The sequence below is a fragment of the Hydra viridissima genome, unplaced genomic scaffold (genome assembly GCF_058129835.1).
Source record: "Hydra viridissima isolate aposymbiotic clone 2 unplaced genomic scaffold, HvirCarnegie_v1 scaffold_10, whole genome shotgun sequence".
NCBI classification, from domain to species: domain Eukaryota; kingdom Metazoa; phylum Cnidaria; class Hydrozoa; order Anthoathecata; family Hydridae; genus Hydra; species Hydra viridissima.
This window is the reverse complement of record NW_028324309.1, coordinates 3,043,427-3,067,100: the sequence shown is the minus strand read 5'-3', so window position 1 is coordinate 3,067,100 and position 23,674 is coordinate 3,043,427. Positions and strand designations below refer to the sequence as shown.

Below are 23,674 nucleotides of genomic sequence, written 5' to 3'. Positions count from 1 at the left end.
ACATTTGCTAAAAAAAATATGCCAAAGTTTCTCAAAAAAAGGGAATAAATACAGTATATTATCGATGTATTTTACGTACTTTAGGACATGCTGGACATACAGATAACTCAGCAAAGTTCTGAAATTTTGACGTGAAGGTTAAAGTCATTTTTTAATTAAAAGATAACTTTAGAAACACTCACTGGTTAACAGTTTATATACTGTGTTAACCTAATAATAAACAATAATTACTTGGCGCTTGTCTGGTATTGCACTCCCCTTTTTTTTTTTTTTTTGCAGATTCTGGAAGATCTTTGTCTGAAACAGAAAATAATGGTTTGCATTTTTATTTTTGACAAAGAAAAAGTACTCTAATTCACATTTGAATATTCCATTTTTCCGTTAAAAACGACGCTGCTTTTAACTCCATTTTGAAATTTTTTAATGATAGTTTTAAAACCATTAATTCAAACCGCTGAAAACATTTACCTGGTTTTTACAAGCGTTAAGAAATACAAAGAACAAAAAAACAATGATATATTATGTATACTAGATGTCTAACTTCGATCCGAAAAGTGAAGCGTGGAAGCCATTTCTAATTTGGGCTAAAAGCTTATCTTCCTATATGACATTTTAAAAGTTAACATTAAAATAGTGAATTCCTGAGCTGCGTATGGTTGTTCTAATAGATAGATGAAAGGAAGTGACATTTTTTCACTGATTTCCAGTTCTTAAAAAAGAATTTTGCAAAAAGTGGACAATCGCATTAAAACGTGAGAAGCTTACTACATAAAAGCATTCGGTTCTTTGCAGCAATTTTTTTTTACTTATTTAAGTCACTATTAAAACGAGTTTTCGAAGTATCTTTAATTTTTTGAGAAATTTAGATGCTCTCAACATTCATTTTCACTTTTATTTCACATCTCATATATAGCTCTTACCCTTATTACAAATGGTGGATTAAATTTGTTAACAAAAAAAGCGGCTTCACTTTTCATCCAATAAAATCCCGCAAGTTAGACATCTACTATATATAATATATTATTGTTTTTTTATTCTTTGTATTTCTTAACGCTTGTAAAAACCAGGTAAATATTTTCACCGGTTTGAATTAATGGTTTTAAAACTATCATTAAAAAATTTCAAAATGGAGTTAAAAGCAGCGTCGTTTTTAACGGAAAAATGGAATATTCAATATGTTTAAAATGATTTACATACACGCATGCGTAAAAGTAGAAGACGGAGAAGAGAATATACCTTCTTTAGATGTGGATGTCCTATGGAAGTCTCAGGACGTACTATTTTGGACGCATTATTAGGGGGAGTGGGGGCATAACAGCCCCCGTAACGTTTAGATTAATGGAGTATGAAAATAAAAACGGCATGCGTTTTTTATAACAGTGTATTTCGATAAACACATCGTTAAGCTTTAAATTGCTGCAATTAAGAAAAAAATAAAACGGTTTTTGAAAATGTGATAACACAAAAATTAGACTTAGTGAAAAAAACACCCTAAAATATATATATATATATATCTGTGTGTGTGTGTGTGTGTGTGTGTGTGTGTGTGTGTGTGTGTGTGTGTGTGTGTGTATATATGTATATATAATACATATATACATATTGTATATATATGTATATATAATATATATATATATATATACATATACATATTGTATATATATATATATAACATATTATATATATATACAATATGTATATGTATATATATATATATATATTATATATACATATATATACAATATGTATATATGTATTATATATACATATATACACACACACACACACACAGATATATATATATATATATATATATATATATATATATATATATATATATATATATTCAAGTTATATATTGTGTAATGTAATATATGTAATTATACATTGCTAAGAGTATAAATCGATATCTTGTTATATTTAATGTAAAAAGATATTGATTTATACTCTTAGCTTTAAATTTTAATCAAAAACTCATAAAAATTAAATAAAAAAATACAAAATCTTATTTCCGACATTTCAAAACAATACTATTTCTATTTAAGTTTTTACATGAAGCATTCAAGTGTGACAATTGTGATTATTGTCATTCATAATTATCTAACGATCATAAATATCAAAAGTACGCAGTTTTGCCTTCTGTGCGTCTATGCAGTTCTGCCCCAGAGGACAGTTTTTGGAAAGAATGCAGTTTCACAGGTTGCTCATTAAGTTATGCCGATGTCAAAATCGGTTTTTACTTGATGAAAAAATGCTGATAACAAATATGTTTAACACTAAAATCAAATATTGCTTAGTCCTCAAAAAAAAGGTCTGGAAAAATATCATGTAAATATAATATTTTTATCAAAATAGACATTATTACGTACAACTTCCCAGAAACGCAACAGGCGTTCTTTTTGACATAATCGGCATGAAGAAAACTGATTTACCGATGCATGGTATGCTTTTTGACATATTAGGTAACATTTTTCAAAGGGCAATGTTGAAAAACGGTTATGCTTCCATATGCGGTTATGCTCCCATTTCCCCTACTTGGACTATCTTCGATGTTTTTTGATATTTTATTTTCAATATCAATAAAAATTTCAAAAATCAGTTTTCATATCTTATAACTGGCAGCTTTTCTGTTTGAGCTAATTTAAGAGCTAATTTTTGTAGCTGATCTACAGGTAAACATTTATCAGCAAGACACATAACCACAAATCTTTTCATTTAAATACCAAGTGTGTTTTTTAAGTGAGTTCAGTAAAGCTTCTGCTGGTTTAAGACAGAATTCAGAATATTGTATCATTTCATTAATAACCTTAAGATCTGAAGAAGGTGCTGTGGCATGGATAAGAGCCTTAATAAACCACGGAACATAAAACAGTGCTGTAAATGAAGCTGTTTAATGAATAAGATTTCCCTCTTGCAAAGATACTATATTAGAACATAAGCTACTGATCTGTGGCTGAAGAAGATTGCATGTTAAATAATAAACTCTCTGTGCCTTAAAACTAGCATGATGTGAAGCCATTGGAAACCTAAAGTGAAAGTCTTTTATTTTGCAACCTAACCAAAGAACTGCTAATTGTATAAAATACTTGTAGTCATTTCTTGAAAGCATTAATTATCGAAGCAAATTTGAAAGAATGTTAATGATTTAGAAGCCTAAATTTTAAAAAAAAGCTTCATCATAAAAACTTATACTCAAACACATAATCTATTTAAGACAATCAAATCAATTTACTTTTCCAAAAAAGATTCAATTTTGTTATCTGACTCAAATCTCTTCACATTATCATAATTTATCTTCTTTTCAACAATAGATTTCCAATTACACTTCAGCCTTTCTAATAATTCAGTCTTTAGTCCACTTGTATTACCACCCGTAAGAACACTTGAAAAGTGCTGAAATATATTTATTTCAATCTATTTAACTAAACTTTAATAACACCATGTAACAACATTTTTGTTTATGTTAATTTTTTAATGTTTCTTACATAATTTTTGTATGCTGATTTCAGTGGTACCATTGGTTTTTCTCTATCATCAAGATTTCCTGAGAAAAAGCATAAAGTATATTTCGGAGTTTTCGTATATGTGTAATGCAATTAAAACATTATATATATATGCTGATTTTAACTATATTCGTGTGTTTATTTTCAGTTTAACTAATTACAACTGTTACATGAAGTGGTGAATATGTCTAGTAGATCCTGCAAGCTTTGTCCTGACTCATTCTGTTATGTTTGTGGTTACTATATTAGTCCAACACAAGCTAAACATAAGATTGTCAGTGGTACAAAATTCTTTACTGCATATCATGCTTATTTTGGCATGGCTATGGGAGATCAGGACAAATCGTGGGCACCACACTACAGTTGTGGTAGCTGCAGATCAACTCTGGAAGGATGGCTGCGTGGAATCCGAAAGTCAATGCCCTTTGCGATTCCGAGAATATGGAGAGAACCGACGAACCATCATGATGACTGCTTTTTCTGCATTGTTGACATTTCAAAGTATAAAAAACCGAAAGATAGGCTGACTCTAGTTTATCCAAGTACACCATCTTCTATTGGACCAGTTCCACACAGTGATGAATTGCCTGTTCCTACTCCACCTCAATCCGAAGAAGCAGCTGCATATCATTCTGAAGTAGACTCACCGGATGAACTCAATGATGACTGTGATTTCAGGGAACCGAATGATTCACCTCATTTCCCTATCCAACAAGAACTTGATGACTTAGTACGAGATTTAGGTCTCACTAAATCAAATGCAGAACTTCTGACATCACGTTTGAAAGAATGGAATTTATTAGATCCAAGCTGCAGAACCTCGAAATACCGAAAAAGACATGAAACATTCGCATACTTTTATGTAGTATCAGAATCACTGTGCTATTGTCATGACGTTCGTGGTCTTTTCAATGACATTGGCATTGTTCACAATCCTGAAGAGTGGAGATTATTCATTGACAGCTCAACAAGAAGTCTAAAGGCAGTTTTGCTCCATAACGGAAACCGATTTCCTTCGATTCCAGTAGCTCATTCCGTTCATCTAAAGGAAGACTATAAGAACGTGAAGTTGTTGCTTGAGAAAATCAACTACGACAGTTACAAGTGGGATGTATGTGGAGACTTTAAGATGCTAGCATTTCTTCTCGGTCTGCAAGGAGGATACACAAAGTACTCGTGTTTTCTTTGTTTATGGGATAGCAGGGCTGCAAACCAGCACTTCACAAGACGTGAGTGGCCAGTGAGAGAACATTTACAGCCTGGTTCGCACAATGTTATTAATCAATCTCTGATACCTGTTGAAAAGATCTTACTACCACCCCTTCACATTAAACTTGGTCTTATCAAACAATTTGTCAAAGCATTAAACCCAGATAGTGCAGCATTCCAGCATATTCGGCAGATGTTTCCAAAGGTGTCAGATGCAAAAATTTCAGCAGGTATATTCGTTGGTCCACAGATTAAAGTTATGTTGGCATGTAAGGAGCTTGAGGACAAAATGTCTGCTGTTGAAAAAGAAGCATGGACTGCATTTAGACATGTTGTTCATAGCTTTTTAGGCAACAATAAGAGTGATAACTACAAAGAGATAGTGGAAAACTTAATTGTACGGTACGCAGATATGAAATGCAGAATGTCAATAAAGCTGCATTACCTGCATTCACACTTGGAATTTTTCAGACCAAATTTGGGTGATGTGAGTGAAGAGCACGGGGAACGTTTCCATCAGGATATTCTTGCAGTGGAGAAAAGATACTAGGGCAGATGGGATGCAGCTATGATGGGTGACTACATCTGGTGTTTGATACGCGATGACGAGAAACTTCATAAAAGAAAACCTCGTTCTACTGTTCACTTTTAGTGTTTTTTGAGATTGTGAGAGACTGTTACAATACAATATAATGTAACATGATTGCAAAACGATTTATATTAATTATATGTTTAATTGATTTTTTTTTTTTTTTACGACCAAACGATTGATGCAATAAAAAATCCAATGTCATATTCAGACTCAGCATACTCAAATTAATTAAGAAACATCAAAAAACTTTGATAAACAGAAATTTTTTTTTTTTTTGTTACATTGTGTAATAGAGGCGAATCATTTAATTCATTGATAAATATTCACAAATAAATATAAAAGTAATGATATTTAGCAAAAATATTTGCAAAAAATATAATTTTTTTACCATACAAAAAGTGGAGATTAACTTTTTAATTTAAACTTGAGAGTTTTGTAAATAAAACTAAAGATTTACAGATATGTTTTGAAATGAATCTTGTGCAATCCTTTTAATTTTTAATTTAATGAACTATTAAATTTATATCAAATTTTTTTTTTTACTTTCGGCATTAACTAATGCGTTAACGCGATAAAAACGCGTTAATTTGCCAAGCCCTAATATTATTCTATTAACTTATATACATAACTATATTATTATATATTACTATATATTATTATATACTATATATTATTTTACTTTATATCATTACTGATATGTTATTCTTTGTAATGTTCCAGCTCTCAATAATTGAGTCAATTGTTTTTGGCTTTTATTCAAAATAACTTTAAAAATTGTAAGGGAATTTTTTGATGGCATGCATTTTGTATGTTATCAAAAATCATCCACATTATGTATGCTATCAAAAAATGTATGATACATATAAATTTATATCTTAAAATCTTAATTATCCCTTAAAGTTTCGGGATTATCGCTCCTAGTTTAAGATATAAATGCATCAAAAAACACCTTAAAAAAATTCATAATCTATTTATGAATTTTTTAATATAGAAATATTTAATGAACAAACTTCTCATGTTTGACTCAGCTATAACTGATAACCATTATTCTCACTCAGTAAACTTGTTTCAGAAAACTGTGTTTTCTGAAACAAGCTTACTGGTGACCTCTGAGTTAATTATACTCACAGTTGTGTGTAATTACAAGTTTTTTCTTGTAAGTACACACAACTGTGAGTATAATTAACTCAGAGGTTACTTCTAGAGTTATTTGGTTGTAAAGTTTATATATATATATATATATATATATATATATATATATATATATATATATATATATATATATATATATATATATATATATATATATATAACAACTATTTTTATATAAAAACTCTATACAACCAAAAAACTCTAGAAGTAACCTCTGAGTTGTGTATACTCACAGCGCTCAGCTAATAGTTCATGTAGCATTTATGACTTTGTAGTACTTATCTGAAAAACTAATGCATAAAAAATATTTAACTTAAAGAGAAACTTAACTGCCTACCAATCTGTTGTGCTATTTATCTTCTAGCACACATCATTGGGTTAGTTAAGAACTAAAAAGTACATAAGTTATACGAAAAATGCTAATTATTTGAAATTTTAAGATTTCTGCACACTCAAACAAATTCTTTTTCTTCACTACTATTAAACAAAATAAATTTTAAAAAACTAAAATGAAAGTTCTCACTTAGTTTTACCAGGAATTTTTGTTTTATCTTATCATTTTATTCTAAAAAGCGAATAGCAGAAAGTTATTATACAGCAAGTTATTGTAAAAATGTTTTGTTAAATAAAAAAATATTCATATTTGAAATTTATGTAAATATGTAATATTTCGTTATTTTTATGAAAAAAATCTTAGATTAAACAAAAAAATAGATTTTTATTTGAAACTTATCTGTTTATCAATGAGCTTGTAAAACTTGTTTATCATCAGTTTCTTAATTTTTATGTAGCCGTTCGTTTATCATCAGCTTCTTAATTTTTATATAGCCGTAACTCCACCGCTATTTAGGAAGGCCAAAACTGGCTTCAAGAAATTTCCCGTGTACGCAATCCAGTTATATTTTGAGATCAGTGGTATTCAAATGGGTAAGACTGACCATTCCCATTACCTTAGCAAAAAAATAAAAGTTAATCTAAAATCAGATATATCAGGCTGCAAAAATAACCCTGATGGTATTTTTTAAATATTTGTAAACGATGTCCCCACCCCCCCTCCGAATGCACAAAAATTAGAAATTTTTGTAATTTCGGACTGTTGGGACCAACCATAGGAGTATCCATAAAAATAAATTTATATATATTTTTTGATACATATATCAAAAGGAGCCACAAAAACTATTATTGCATTTCTTTTATTGACTTAGGTATTTTTTGCCCCACCCAAGTGGACCTAAATATGTTAGCATATATATTTTAAAGATCGCTAAGATAGGAACTACTTGATATGGTTAATATGTATAATATTAACAATCTATACCTGTTTGCTTTTCGTTGAATTATCCGCTTTTCAATAGCGATCGTGGCGGTAAACACCAATAGTCAGATATTTACCAACAAGCAATCAATCTTTCTTCTACATTATTTCTCTGTGCATTCATCTTTTAAAGGTTAAAAAAGTCCTTTTAAAAAGCTATTGCGATTCTGTAAGTTACCCTTCTCTCAAACTCGGACAACTTTCTCCATCTAGGGCATTCTACTCCGGAGTAAAATGTCCTACCGGAAAATTTACTCTAGCAAACATTTTTCTCTGTGACAAAAAATATTTTTTCATTTTTAGAAAATTATTTTCATATTTCATTACAAAAAAGTTCAATTTTTACTTTAGCCACTTTTATGTGCAATTTCGTAAACAGAATTTGATTTCATATGAACCGCATTAGCAACAAGCTTCAAAATTAGAAAAATCTGTCACCAGTTTTCACGTAGTTTTATAAGTTACAAAAATACAAAAAAAAAAAAAGAAAATTTATTTTGGATCACTTTAACATGTTCATATATTCAGTGCAGTATTCCCCAATTATCTAATCATAATTATTGTTAGATCACTAATTTACAAACATAATTTTGTATGTGATTGTAGCTGATTAGTATTACATCTTGTAAGATACTGCTGAAACAAGCTGCATAAAAAAAATTTAAACGTTTGATATCGTAAACACTTTGTTCATAAAAGAGGTCAGAAGCATCAGCTTTTGTCTTTAAATATGATTTTAGCAACAAGCAAACGGCTGTGATGTTGATTAAAAAATAACTTTCTCGAAGAAAAACAGTACTGATTGCAACAAAACATGAAAAATATCGTAAACTTGCTCCGTTATTCTGTCAGACCAACAGACTTTATTGAACTATGCGTCATACTTTTTGGGCTATGCTTTTGATTGCTTTAAATAATCTAAAAAAAAATAATCCTTAACATAAAAAGTTATGAAAAAACTGTCTTTTAAATCATAGTTCTATCTAAGGTGTCTTGCTACATTATTTGCAACTATATATTTATATATAATTATAGGTAATCTTCCTATAAACTTAGATAATAACAATCAAATGGTATATTTAAAGGCAAATGTTCCCAAATACATCATGACAAAGACAGGCCCTAGAACACTTTTTTTGAAATCGGTTGTGCTAGCAGTAAAGATCTCTGACTAGTATATTTTACTTTAGGTAAGAGAGATTTGCTTGATTTCTTGAATGAGCATTTGGGGGAAAGTTCATGTAAAACCGCTTCATCCTAACTTTCAAACAAACAAATGAAAAATTTAACTTAAATGAACAGCAGTTTAAACCATTAGCGTTTTATATTGTTATAATTACATTTTAGCTATAGTTCTAAATAATAAAAAAAAAAGCAAATTTTTGCGATCTTAGATTGAGTTTATTTTTATCTGAACACCTTCAAGTAAAAAGTAAGCGTAAAGGTCAATAATTATGGAAAGGTATTTGCAAATTGTTGTTTTTGTTTTCAATATGCGAGATTAAATTGAGTAAATTGCCTATATTTTAGTTTGGTCTTCTAGATTAGCATTAATTCTTCACAACTACAAGCAAATTTGCAAGCCCAATTTATTAAGTTGAACTGCTAAAAAGCACACATCAAAGAAAATCGCACGGCGCTAACTAGTCGCACTGTAAAACAGTGGAATTCATATAAAAGGTTTGAAAGTTTTTTGTTTTTAATTTAACAGTAGCAGAAAGTTTCTAACCCTGCGAATAGAGTGTATGACTTTTGTATGACTTGGGCTGCTACCATTTTCTGGTTGTAGCAAAAGTCATACAAAATCGTGAGGGCGAGGAAAAGCCAAAAGTTTTTTTAAGAACTAATCTTATTATATCATTTAATTAAACTTTTGATATAATTTAACATTAACTAATTATAAAAACAATACTCAAGGGCCGGCATAAACCGAGAGAGGGGCGTTTTATTAAAAAGAAAATAATGATCTTCATTGAAACATTGTTGTTTTTTTAAAAAAATGCTACGTTGCTCGTATTTTTGACTTTAATACTTGATTTTCAGTTCTCTTTGAAATTAACTTTCTTAAGTTACCGGTTTAAAATTAAGTTTTTTTACCTAACTTCAAAATAATAGCTTTAAATTTTTGTTCCCTATTAACTTTTCTATTACAAAATGACTGTTAGTTCATTTTGTAAAAGAAAATGACTCTATTAGTTGGTTTGTAAGAGGCGTAAAGAGTCTTACGGATTGAAGAGGACAACCGGAATAAAGCGACTGAAAGAGAAATAAAAATAAGGAGGTGGGAAGGAAAGTAACACTTGTTATAAAATCAAATGGGAAAAAAAAAAATTTAAAGAGCAACTCACGCCAACGTCCTCTAAAAAGAGCGCTACTTTTAACGATTATTTTTGCTTTTATTAACAGATATTAAATCGTCAGATGATTGCTGCTAAATTTATTGTGTACTAACTTTAATAAAACTCGTTTAAGACTAGAAATTTAGATGTTAAAATTCGTTTTTGTGGGGTAAGGTACCTTACTTCACTGATATGAACTTTTACCTTTTACTTTTAATTTCTAAGTTAAAAGATTTCAAATTTTTCCAGTTACCATTTAAAAAAAAGAACTTCTATTATCACTGAGAATTACATAGTCTATTAAGAATTACACACCCTTATAAATATTACAAAGTAAATATAATGCTTTGGAAAATGTTTCTTTTTTTTTTTTTCTTTATTAGGTTAGGGAAAATAAGTTTTCATCACAATTCAAAAAAATTTGATTTAAAAAAAAAAAAGAAAGGGAATGCTGTCATTCTATTGTGGTAAACTTTCTCAGTTAACCTTTTGATGGTGTCTCTGATTCCGTCACGTGGTGATCTTCCGTGACTTGTGCAAAATTATTGGAAAATAATTGTTTAATATTTTTACCTCATAATTAAGATATATACCATATATCTTCGTAAACCATATATCATACTATATTAAGTTGTAATGTAGCATGATATAGAATGTAATCGCAGCGCGAAAATATTATTTTATATATGTTTTTACGTATTTATTTTTTTTTTAGTTTAATATTTATATTTTTTAAAAAAAAAAAAGAATCAAAGAAAGAACAATTTCTTTAATAAATTGATATAAATTCACAAACTTTATAAAGAAAGCTTTTTTATAATCGGAAAAGGTCGATGCAATTAAACAAGCTTTATTTGTAATCCAAGTATCCAAGTACAGTCCAAGTATAGTATCCAAGTATAATCCAAGTACAGCTTTTAGAGATATTTTTTATTAAGATCTACAAAAGTTAAGGGCTTCACAAGTTTTTAAAAAAATTATCAATTTTTTTTTATATATTAAAATTTACGTAGAAGTTGTAAACAAAGACGTAAATGCCGAAATTAAAAATCAATTTAGATTTCAGGTAAAAAAACTATGTCGCCCTTAACGCGGTTTGTTTATCATGTAGACCTAATAGCGCTCTTTTTTTTTTAACTTGTTTAGAGTATTAGCTTCCGAATATTTTTTTATATAGAAAAATGTCTTATTTCAAGCAATGCTAAACAAAATTTTAACAAATAAAAGCAATATTTATCAAAGTTTTAAATAGTTTGTTGTATTTAGATATCTATCGTGTCTATTTTCTTTATATTGTGAAGAGGTAAAATGAGAAAATTATAAATATTATCTTTAAGTTTTTAGCCAACTCAAACATATAACATTCGATCTAAGAAAAGAGCAAGTCAACCAAAACACTAGGTGGACACAGATGTTCAATTAATATGAAAAATAAATATGTCCTACCATTAATGTTTAAATTCTTTTTGCAAACAAGACTAAATATACAGTGATAAGAGTTTAATTAATAAAGTTCTTGAAAATTCTGTAGCCATTTTGAGACAAAGACTAATCAAAAGAAAACTAGTAAAACTTGTTTTAGATTATCATGATTCAGATGTTGAAACAAAAGTACCAAACGAGTTAGGAGAAAAAGGAATCTATTGTCTGTACGAGAATTCAAAATAACATCTGCGGACAGATAGAAAAGGAATAATTGAGAAAATCAAATAGTTTTTTTTGGGGAGATTTTGATGAAGAGTTTTATTTTAAACAGAGTTTTTGAAGATGTAAAAAAGAAAGAGTTTTAAGAGATTTTCTGTAATTCTCCTTATGAGAGATTTTTAAAAGAAAAAAAATTTTAAGAAATCTTAAAGAGGACTTTGTCAGAAAAGAGTTCTAAGAGATCTTAAAGGGGATTTTATGAGAAAAAAAGTTTGGAGATTGAAATAGATGTTTATGAGAAGACTTTATGGAATTTTTAAAGAGAACCTTATGAGAAGAGTTGGTAAGAAAAAATATTTGAGTGACTTTGTTATCTGTATTAATGTATTGTTATTTGCATAAGTTAATGTTGAGAGGATATGGATTGATGAGAAATAGTTGAGATATTTATTAAGAAAAATAAATGAGACGAAAAAAACCAGTTGTAACATTCTATCATATTCCATATTTGCGCTATTCCTACACTCATACCGTTGTTCCCTCGCTACTAAATCATAAAAATGCTTTAAAAAAAACCCGCCCTCACAATATGTTGATCTTTACCAATTCTTATCAGCTCATTTGTTTTTAGTTTGTTCTTGCATTTTTGTTTATTAATGGTTGTGAAGGCTCATATTAGTACAGTTTATAGAAACTTTTATATTACATATTACGTTTTTCTAAGAACAAAACTTTTTCTAGTTACAGTTTTTTCTGTATTGTTTTTCTTTTTGTATTATTGTGTTTATTATTCTTAAAGTGTTAAAATGAGTAAAATTCCACTACTGGAATGGAAAAAAATTATTGTCCTTCACGATGAAGGTTTTTCTAAACTGTAAATTTTTCAAAAAACATAAAAATTTTAAGGACAACTATTAGTGAAGTTTGAAAAAAATTTAAGAATACAGCATCTCTTGAGGATAAAACTCGAAGTGGGAGACCTTCACACCTTACAAAACATGACATTAAGTATTTTAAAAATGTGTCTCTGCGAAATCGGAAAAAACAAGTAAACTACCCCAAGACATTTAAGCTGCAACTGGTACCAAGGTTTCCTCATCTTGCATTCGATGACATTTGCTAAAAGCTTGGTTAAGAGGGTGTAATGCAGTTCGAAAGCCTTTGATTCGTTGTGGGAATAAAGAAAAAAGACTTAAATATGCAAAACATAATAATCATGGGACGCAAGAAATGTTAAAACGAGTACTTTACACAGATGAATCAAAATTTGAATTGTTTGTTACCAGATGCCGTCAGTAAGTAAGAAGAAGGGATGGAGAGGTTTATTGCTCTGATTGCCTATATCCAAAAATCAACTGTGAGGGAGATTCTGTTCTAGTTTGGGTTTGTATTTTATCACCTACAGTACGTGATTTAATCAGTATAGATACAAATATGGCTGGAGAACGGTATGTGGAATATTTAAGACATTATGCAAAGCCATCTGATATGAGACTAATTGGTAATAATTTCATTCTGTAGCGAGGCAATGATTCCAAAGATTGTTCCCGAGTGGCCAAAAAATGTTTACAGAAGGTGTGTGAACAGGGAATTCTCGAAGTAATAAAATGGCCTCCTCAAATTCCAGATTTGAACGTTATTCAAAATGTTTGGGATTATTTCGATAAAAAAAGCTAGAATGTCAATAAAGAAATGTAGAAGATTGTTTCCGAATATTAAAAAGGAAGTCGCCAATATTCAACAAAGTTTCGCTACAAATTTATAATAAGCAATTCACAGAGGAAGCGCTTTTGCGACCAGTGCAAAAGGCGAACATAAGAAATATTAGCACTTTTTCATTTTTTATCATTTTTTGTTAGATTGTTTCTTTTTCTTTGTAATATGTGTCTATAAAACTAATTTTTTTATTTCCTAAGTCGTTCATATTTTCAAGAAAAACCAAAAATAATTGTAATATATATAAAAAGATATAAATATGAAGTGCTTGTTTCTGCAAATATTGAGAGAGCTTTGAAATATTTTCTCAGCAGCTGCAGTATTGTTGCACATGAACGCTTTGTTAAATCTAATGGATATAGCGATCAAAATCTGGCCACTTAGAGTGTAGCTTTACATAAAGATGAAAGTAATTGATGAATGTCCATTCTATGAAGAGATTCCGAATGATTTGAATAGGGATATATTCACTGTGATTTCCTTAACAATCAGCTTACTTATATTGGTATCTAACATTTTGTTAATTGTTGGGATACTGAAAACAAGAATAAGAAAAAAAACGACAGCAAATGAAATACTTGTATTACTTTTAGCTTTTAGTGATATTACGGTTGCATTAATTCATTTACCACTTCGATTAGCTTTTGTTCAAAAGAGAAATGAGCTTAGTTGTGGTACTAGGCTTGCGATCGGGTTTTGGACGGTATTTCCCTTATCTTTCTCATGCACTAATGTGTCAACAATATCGATAGAGCGCTTTGTTGTTGTTTTGAAAAACAACAAATACTGCGGTAGATTTTTTAAATGGACTTAATACCGATCATCGTTTTTAACTTCGTGTTCTCATGTGGGTTAGGTATTTTATTTGCATACCAAGTTTACCCCAAAATTATAAATTATTTCTTCCCATCGTGTTTAAGTGCTAATTTATTGTTTATCCTTGCTGTCAACACTGCACTATTGATTGGTACAAGAAAATTACTTAGATGTAATGAAATTCAAGTTGCAAAAAACGTAATTGTAGAAAAGCAACTTTCCATAACAATGGCGATAATATCATTTTCACTCACGGTAGCATACATTCCTTTGGTAGCTTCCTATTATTATTTACAAACAAGAGTAATCAGTGAGGATTGGATGCCCGTTCATAAAACCGGTAAATATGTACAATGGGCACTGCTAATATTTGAATTAAACTCAGCATTTAACGCTTTAATTTATGTGGGTAGAAGCAGCAGAATCTCTAAGATGTATACTTCGTATATTCACAACTTTGTTGCAAGTGCATCGAAAAAATTAAACACAAGTTCTTCGAATAGAACATAAAAACAAGCGATTGTTTTATCATTCCGTTATTGATGTTACCTATTTGCTCTTATCTACTTTACTTTCTGCAATAATGTTCTGATTATAATCCACCTTTGGTATAGTTGCAACTTTATAAATTTTCTTTACAGAATTAATTTTGGATTGTTGAAGATCTATTCAGATTCTTGTGCTTAATTAACAGATAAATTTTTTTTTTTTCATAAGAATGTAACGAATTCGTTGGTACATCTCACTTTACTGCAGTACAACAAATATCGTGATCTCCTAAAAAGAATCTCATGTTCGTAAAAGAAGCCTCGTGACTGGCATTCTACTGAACGAACGTTTAATCTATGGTCTTTTCCAAACGTGGAACTTTTATATCAGCCAATATTTAAGCATGAAGTAGTAGATCATAAAAATTTAGCTTACATTTATTTTTATTATATTAAAGAGTTTCAATGTCATTATTAAAAATGACCTCGCTCTTTTTTAGTAGCGACATTGAAACCCTTCTTACACTACGAGAAAAGATAACACCTAGTAAATAAAGAGTGCAAAATATATAGTGTGAAAAACGCATTCAGTTAAAGTTAATTCAAAAAATCTATCTTATATAGTGTTTTTTTCTTGCTTTTTCATTGCAAATTCACTTTTACAACGCTTTTTGTTTGAAGTATCCTAAACATCGTTCATGAAACTAATGGTGGGGAAGAATTCTTGCGATTATGAACAAAGAGTTATTGAATGATCACCACCTAAAAAATGATTCCCACACCACGGATCACCAAAAAAGTTGTTTTAGTCACTTACCAATTTAAATGCTATTAAGATGCCACTGATATTAAAATGGCAAACAAAGCTAGATTGCACCCTCTTTCTAGTTTACACCAAAATATATCCTTTGATATTGAGTCAAGGAACCTTACAAATTTTAAGCTGCAAAAAGAAATTATTTTAAACAATCACGATCTCTGTAATGCTTCGGCAAAGTCAGAAGAATCTGAAATATAGTTCAAAATACAAAAAGCCATAGTGTCAAATCGTGACAAGTGATCTAGTAAACTCAATATCTATCTGAGTTCATACTACGGAGGACTGTTTGAAGGCAACAAGTTTTAAAAGCTTATCAATACCGTTGATGTTCTTTTATAGGTTTCAGAAGGTTGTTCGCTTTTCTAGTTGATGGACCAATCTATACTCTAAGGAAAGTTATTGCTGCTTTCAAGGCATACTTAGGGAATGAACTGGGATCTAATTATCTTGAAATAGTTAATCAACTCAAAAGTTTATAACTAGCCATACGGTATGCAAGGGTCTTTCACCATGCTTATGATTTTAGTTGTTGAAAATTTCTTTTGGTTAACAGTACAAAAAGATTTTTACTGTCAATGCCACAGGTACGAATGGACATGTGATCATCAAGAATATTCAAGCAGAATTTATAGTTGGCTGCAAGATCAAGGTTGTCTAAAAATAAATGTATTGTTAAGTATCAGCTTCTTTTAATAAATTTTGTTTAAAGTGTTTATTCATAATAAACTTTGGTTAAAAAATATATAAATTAATATTTTGGGACTTTCGTTAAAATTTGAAATCCTTAACAGCATTTAAGTTTTTAAATCATATTAAAATAGCAAGATAAAAGGTTAACATATTAGCCACTAATCCACTTATTCATTTTATAAAAATACACATGATTTCATTAATTTCACTTAAAAGTTTTGAAATACGTAGTTATAGGTATATGTAGTCTTATACTAGTTATTTTCATGATAGAGTGATGGATGCATCTGGAAAAGCACATACCTATCCCCACTACCCCACAAGGGAATGTAACTGAATTCAGTTTAAAATTGTTTGAAAATATGCAATAAAGTTGTGGAGAAATTGTTCGTCTAAGTTGTTGATTTTTATTCCAGCATATTTAAAACTTTCGTTTCTTGTTATTCAATACGATTTTGAAGCCGAGCAGAATATAAACTATCATAAGTCTTTTTAAAATAGGCTTTTTTTTTACTTTTTGCAGTTCTTACTAAGAGGAAAATGGTGAAATATTCAACTGCCGTATACTTTAACAAATGACTTTTAACAAACAATTTTGAAAAGTACCAAAGTATTAAAGGCATTTTACAAGAGGTATTATTTGACCTCTTTAAATGAAATTAAAATATGCTTAGAGGCGCTGATGGAAGAAAAATGCTTCGAGTTGACTAGAATGAATAGGGCTGATATATACTTACTTTAAAATAGACATACAAGCATACATTACATACAATACATTACATACATACATACATACATACATACATACATACATACATTACATACATACATACATACATACATACATACATACATACATACATACATACATACATACATACATACATACATACATACATACATACATACATACATACATACATACATACATACATACATACATACATACATACATACATACATACATACATACATACATACATACATACATACATACATACATACATACATACATACATACATACATACATACATACATACATACATACATACATACATACATACATACATACATACATACATACATACATACATACATACATACATACATACATACATACATACATACATACATACATACATACATACATACATACATACATACATACATACATACATACATACATACATACATACATACATACATACATACATACATACATACATACATACATACATACATACATACATACATACATACATACATACATACATACATACATACATACATACATACATACATACATACATACATACATACATACATACATACATACATACATACATACATACATACATACATACATGCATACATACATACATACATACATACATACATACGTACATACATACATACGTTTCATTTTTCTTATACTGGAAATAAGGTTTTCAAAAAATATCTGAACAAATTGTTTTAGAGGGCTTTAAAAGTTGTGTATTGAGCAGCAGAAGGCAAATCTATTTGAAAGCCATGAATTATATAAAATATTTTTTCTCAAAAATGAAATTCTTAAAAAAATTTTAAATTAAAATCTAAGCGAAGAAACATTTGCATACTTAGATGCGAATTTAATGCCCTCAACTTTTATTTTTGTTTTGAACGATCAACAGAACATAAGAACGATCAACAGAATATCAGAAACTTTCAATTTAAACAAAAAGCACACAAAGAAAACATGCAGTTGCGAATATTTTTTTTTATCATTCTTTTTTTTTTTTTTTTTTTTTTACTTAAAAAAAACGTTGTTTCAATAAATATAGAGAGAGCATTGAAAATTTTCTCAGCAGCTGCAGTGCTTGCTAGTCATGAGCGTTTCGTTTTATCTTATGGATATTGCTGCCAACAACTGATTAATAGCTAAGAGCTTAGCTTTAAATAAAAATGAATGCAACTGTACAGTGCTCAGGTCGTGTAAACATTCTAAATGGTTTAAATGGTAATATATACATCGTGATTTCTTCAACAATTGGCTTACTGATAATGGTATCTAACATTTTGTTAATCATTGGGATACTTAAATCAAGAAAAAGGAGAAAATGCACAACAAATGAAAAACTTGTATTACTTTTAACTGTTAGTGATATTACGGTTGGATTAGTTCATATTCCACTCCGAATAGCTTCAGTTCAAAAGGGAAATGAGCTTGGTTGTAGTACGAGGTTTGCGATTGGGTTTTGGACGGTATTTCCATTATTTTTCTCTAGCTTAATTGTATTAACAATATCGATAGAACGTTTTCTTGTCGTTTTGAATGACAACAAATATTTCGGTAGAGTTTTTAAAGAAACTTACTTTATACCGATTATCGCATTTGACTTCCTGATTTCATTTGGGTTAGGTATTTTGTATGCGTTCCATTTTAATGATGACGTCTTCAACTTTTTCTTCCCATCATATTTAAGTACTAACTTATTGCTAATACTTGTTATCAACACTTCACTATTGATTGGAACAAAAAAAAAGCTCAGATGTAATGACATTCAAATTGCAAGAAACATGGTTGTGGAAAAACAACTTTCCAAAACTATGATGATAATATCATTTAGTCTTACGGCAGCATATATTCCTTTGGTAGCTTCCTATTACTACTATGCAACGAGTGTTCTCAGACTCGATCTCCATTCTGTCTCCTCAAGTGGAATTTTAAAGCATTGGGCTCTGGTTATATTTGAATCAAACTCAGTATTTAACGCTTTAATATACGTGGTTAGATGTAGCAGAATCTCTAGGATGTATATCTCGTACTTTCACAACTTTGTTGAAAGTATATCAAAAAATTAAATACAATTTGTTTGAAATAACTTTAAAATGAACGATTTCTTCACCAATTGTTCTATTTTCGATTTTTACTGGATGGCTCTTAATTATCTTATTTTCTTCAAAGATGTGCTGATTATAATCAACCGTTGATATATTTGCGTTTTTTATTGACTTTCATTAATTAATAGTTTCAAACGTTGAGGAAGAACTCATATCTATTCACATTCATTTGTTTAATAAGCAGTATATTGTTGATTTGCGAATTTCACGAATTTGTTCACAAATTTAAAAAAATAGCACTTCTTGAAAATGAGTTTTTTTTTTTTTTCAATTATTCTTTCATAAAACCTCAAAAAATATATAAACATGATTTTAAGAGAGGTTACAATAACATATCTGTTTCTGTTCAACGTTAACTAGAGATTATATAAAATGGATCAGTCTCTGTATAGAGTGTATAATGTTAATCGTTTTGTATATTATTTCTTTCAATTTTGTCTTAAAAATCTACAAACATAAAAGGCCATAGTTTTTAAATGTTTTAAATGTTTTTCACTATCCAAATATTTCAAAACAAAACGTAAAACAAAAACTTTAAATGGTTAGTAATTGCTTCATTTTTATTTTTGTTAGTTAAAAATAAAGAAGTATCAAAAGAATAAAATTAACGATAAAAATCTTGAAACAGTAATTTTTAACCTTTAACCGAAAAAATGTCTAATTGTAAAAATACTTTAGAGGGATGAGGTGGTCATGGGGACATGTTTTTGGTGCCTCAGAGTATATACAAGAATGAGAAAAGCTCGGTAGTTGATTTTAGAGGAACTCCCTGTTCCGGTAAAGAAATCTGATAATAGCTCTTTTCTGTTTTTTGCCGAAAACTGAATTAACTGTGTTTTTTTAAAGTGCTTGGAATGTTTTCATTTCTATTAACAGAATTTTGATAACAGTATTTTTTGTATGAATCACTGAGACCACCTTAATGTTCCGCAACCTTTAAAACGATTTTACTTGAATTAAGTTTTAAAACTCAAGTTAAGCCAACTAATGCAAAAAATAACGCTGATGCTAACTTTGCGTAAATGAGTTATTGCGTAAATGAGTTATTGTTTTTTCCATAGCACATTATTAAAAAAACGAAAAAAAAAGGAGAGATTTGAGCTGTTGTGACCCAGATAGCACATAGACGTTGGCCCAACGTTGGATCAACGTCGAAAAATTCGTTGGCCGATGGTCGGCAACCGACATCGAGCCAACGTGGATTTGATAGTCGGCGCGACGTCGCAACCAACCGTTGGGTTAACGTTGGCCCAACGTCGGATATCGACGTTGGGCGAGCGTCGCATTCTGACGTTGGTCCAACGTATAATTCAAATATTATTAGTTTTACTTGTTTGCAAAAACTTTGATTTTGATTCAAAAGGTGTGCTTATCTTTTCAATCAAAAACAAAGTTTTTGCAATCAAATTAAAACTATTTATTTGACTAAAGTGTAACTTTTTTCAACTAAAGGGTAACTGTTTCTTTAAGTAAAGCGTAACTACTTCTTTATAATGTTGAATAAAATGCAATGTCCAAATAAGTTTGAATAAAATTTGACGCTGATGAACGAAAATAAAACATTGATTAATGAACCAACTTAAATTAAACAATTACTAAGAGAAAATCAATATTTGTTGTAATAAACATAATTATGTTAAAGTATTTGTACAAATGTTCAAACAAAATAACGTTCTTCTCGACTGCTAAGCATCCTTACGAATCTTGCATCTTTACTTCACTTGAGACTACAACAACGTTCGAATGTTCCTCGTTATACAATTTGATAGAAATCTTTGAACTTGCATCATTCGTTTTATGAGCTTTAGGCATTGCCATAGCTACTGCTAAAATTATAGGTGTTCATATATTTTTGTGTTTATATATATTATTAGCAAACACTTATCAGTTTCAATTTTTTTACACAAAGTTTCGTCAATAAAGACTTTTCAGAAATCTGGAGGGAGAGGGGAGGACTAATCGCTAATTGGATTTTTGAAAAGTCTTTAAAAGTGATTTCTAATAATTTATTATTGCTTTGTTTTTGTAAGAATATAGGGGGTGTAACCTCTTCAAATTATTAAAATATCCTTTTTTTTTTCGTTTAAATTTTGATTTTCCCCCCTTAACTTTTGTTTTAGTCCCCCCCCCCCCACAACATTTATGATCTTCCTATGCCACTGCATATATATATGTATGTATGTATGTATGTATGTATGTATGTATGTATGTATGTATGTATGTATGTATGTATGTATGTATGTATGTATGTATGTATGTATGTATGTATGTATGTATGTATGTATGTATGTATGTATATATATATATATATATATATATATATATATATATATATATATATATATATATATATATATATATAAACATATATATATACACACACATACACACACACATCAAATACAAAATCTATATTTAAATAATAAAATAGCTAATAACAAACATATGTAAGATATAAGCACTATATACAAATAAAATTTCTATAAATAAAAACATAAAATTTTTTTGATGTGTTACCTGCATAAACATGGCGACAAAATATTTTTTTTAAAATAATTAGTACATTTGTTGATATTTCACTTTCATTTTTTAATGCCACATCTAAACAGAAAATTATTGAAAAATAGTATCAGTATTTTACTGCAAAAACTAGAAGTAAAATGCTTCAAAATTCTCTTATACAAATAATATATGAATTCCAATCACCATTAAAATGCTGCAAATGCATATAAAATACATTACCGTATCCCTCTTTAACAGCTGTTAAAGAGGGATATGGTAACAAATGGCAAATTACAAAACAAATGCTTCACTAGACATAACTGAAAAAAAAAATTTTAACAAAAGTTTCATTCAGTAAATAATCAAACAAAGAAATTTTAAATTAACACACCACTCAGCTAAAGATGCGATAATACCTTTTTCATCAGGATTGCTATCCAGATCACTTTAATTTTCTGAGTCTGATGTGAAATAGCGTTCATCCTGATCATCGTCATAGTGATTATTAAGAATTTGAAAAGGAAAATTATCTTCATCATTGTCAATATCAATCTCATATGAATTGTCATCATAACAAACATTTTCACAATCATTAGAAATACTGCAGGTAGACACATTACTTTTCTGATAACTTTCACCATAAATTTCTTCCATATCTTATCAACTTGCTCTCTCACTCTTCTTCTGTTTGTTGCATATGAAGCAGCCATCTAAACTATTAGTATCAGTTAAATTATATTGTATAATATTAGTAGCCTAATATTATAAACCATTATTAATACAAAAAAACAAAACTAAAAAAAAAATTTAACTTGACTACTTTAAAAATAAGAAGAGCAAGAGGTGATTTAATTCAATTTTATTTTATAAAATAAGTAAAAATATGGATAAAGTTAAATGGAATCATCCTCCTAAAATAATTAAATATGCAATAAAAAGAGGTCATACTCAGAAAATGCAAAAGCAGTTCACACATTCTACCACAAGATTTAATGTCTTCACAAACCTAACAGTTAACAATTGGAATAATTAAACAGGAGAGATAATCAACTCTGATAATGTGAATGTCTTCAAAAACAAGTTTGGTTGTTTCAAAAACAAACAAAAGAAAATAAAAATAATGAAAAAATGAAAAATAAAATGAACACTTTTCCAAAGCTGTCAAAGTTTAACATCTACAGATGTTAGACTCACCACATTGTATGTGTAGAGCAAAAAATTTATTACTATTACTATTATTACATTCTAGCATTTTATATCTTTTACAAATTTTACATCCTATCATAAATATATAAACAGTAAATTACTTAAAGTTTTTTTAGAACATTAAGAAATTTACTATCAATATTGATTAGTCCAAATATTGATTCGTCAATTCAATTTTTATTAAGAAACATATATCTTTTGAATAAAATACAAATATAAGAGCATAAAATGTAGTCTTAATGCATGATATGATAGCCTAATAGAAGCTTTGTAGCACAATTTTTTAGATTCTCCTGCAATCAGTGCTGCTTTGAGGAGAATTTGGTGAAGCAGCACAAACTTGCTTCAGACCATGATAATAAACAGGGTACTCAAGTTCTTGATACAAAATTAAAAAATTCTACTATCTCTAATGTAATATAGAAAAGTTTATTTACAAATTATGTAGCTACATAATTAGTAAACTACTAGTTTAAAGTTAAATAAACACAAAAATGGAAATAAAGTACCTGTATCTCTCTAACAAACTGGATTCTAACAAAGGGGATTTCTTTTCACAACCACTTCTTCGCGTGATTCAATCTTTTTTGATTCTTTTAATACCACTTCTTCTCGTGGTTCAACCTTTCTGAGTTCTTTAACGACTACATTTTCTCATGATTCAACCTTTCCGAGTTCTATAACGACCACTTCTTCTCGTGATTCAATCTCTTTGTTTTAGAATAATTTCTTTACAACTTCTTTGCATAACCAACAGCTTACTAAAAACGGGATTTTTTTAAGAATGGCGGAAAACTTATT

General features: G+C 29.1%; 1 long non-coding RNA gene and 2 pseudogenes across 2 annotated transcripts; 1 reads left to right on the top strand and 2 right to left on the bottom strand.

Annotated features, from left to right (window-relative positions):
• Positions 1–2,458: 2,458 nt before the first annotated feature.
• LOC149882633 (uncharacterized) lies at positions 2,459–3,518 on the bottom strand (annotated as a pseudogene).
• Positions 3,519–11,669: 8,151 nt separating this feature from the next.
• On the top strand, positions 11,670–16,271 carry LOC149882632 (uncharacterized). Its single transcript, XR_016456266.1, has 2 exons — positions 11,670–12,097; positions 15,004–16,271. It is a non-coding gene; the product is annotated as an uncharacterized LOC149882632 (long non-coding RNA).
• Positions 16,272–20,777: 4,506 nt separating this feature from the next.
• Positions 20,778–22,377, bottom strand: LOC149882631 (uncharacterized; annotated as a pseudogene). The gene is made up of 3 exons (XR_016444573.1): positions 22,084–22,377; positions 21,683–21,766; positions 20,778–20,991 (listed from the first exon to the last, which is right to left on the bottom strand). The product of XR_016444573.1 is annotated as an uncharacterized LOC149882631 (transcript).
• Between the last annotated feature and the right edge of the window lie 1,297 nt (positions 22,378–23,674).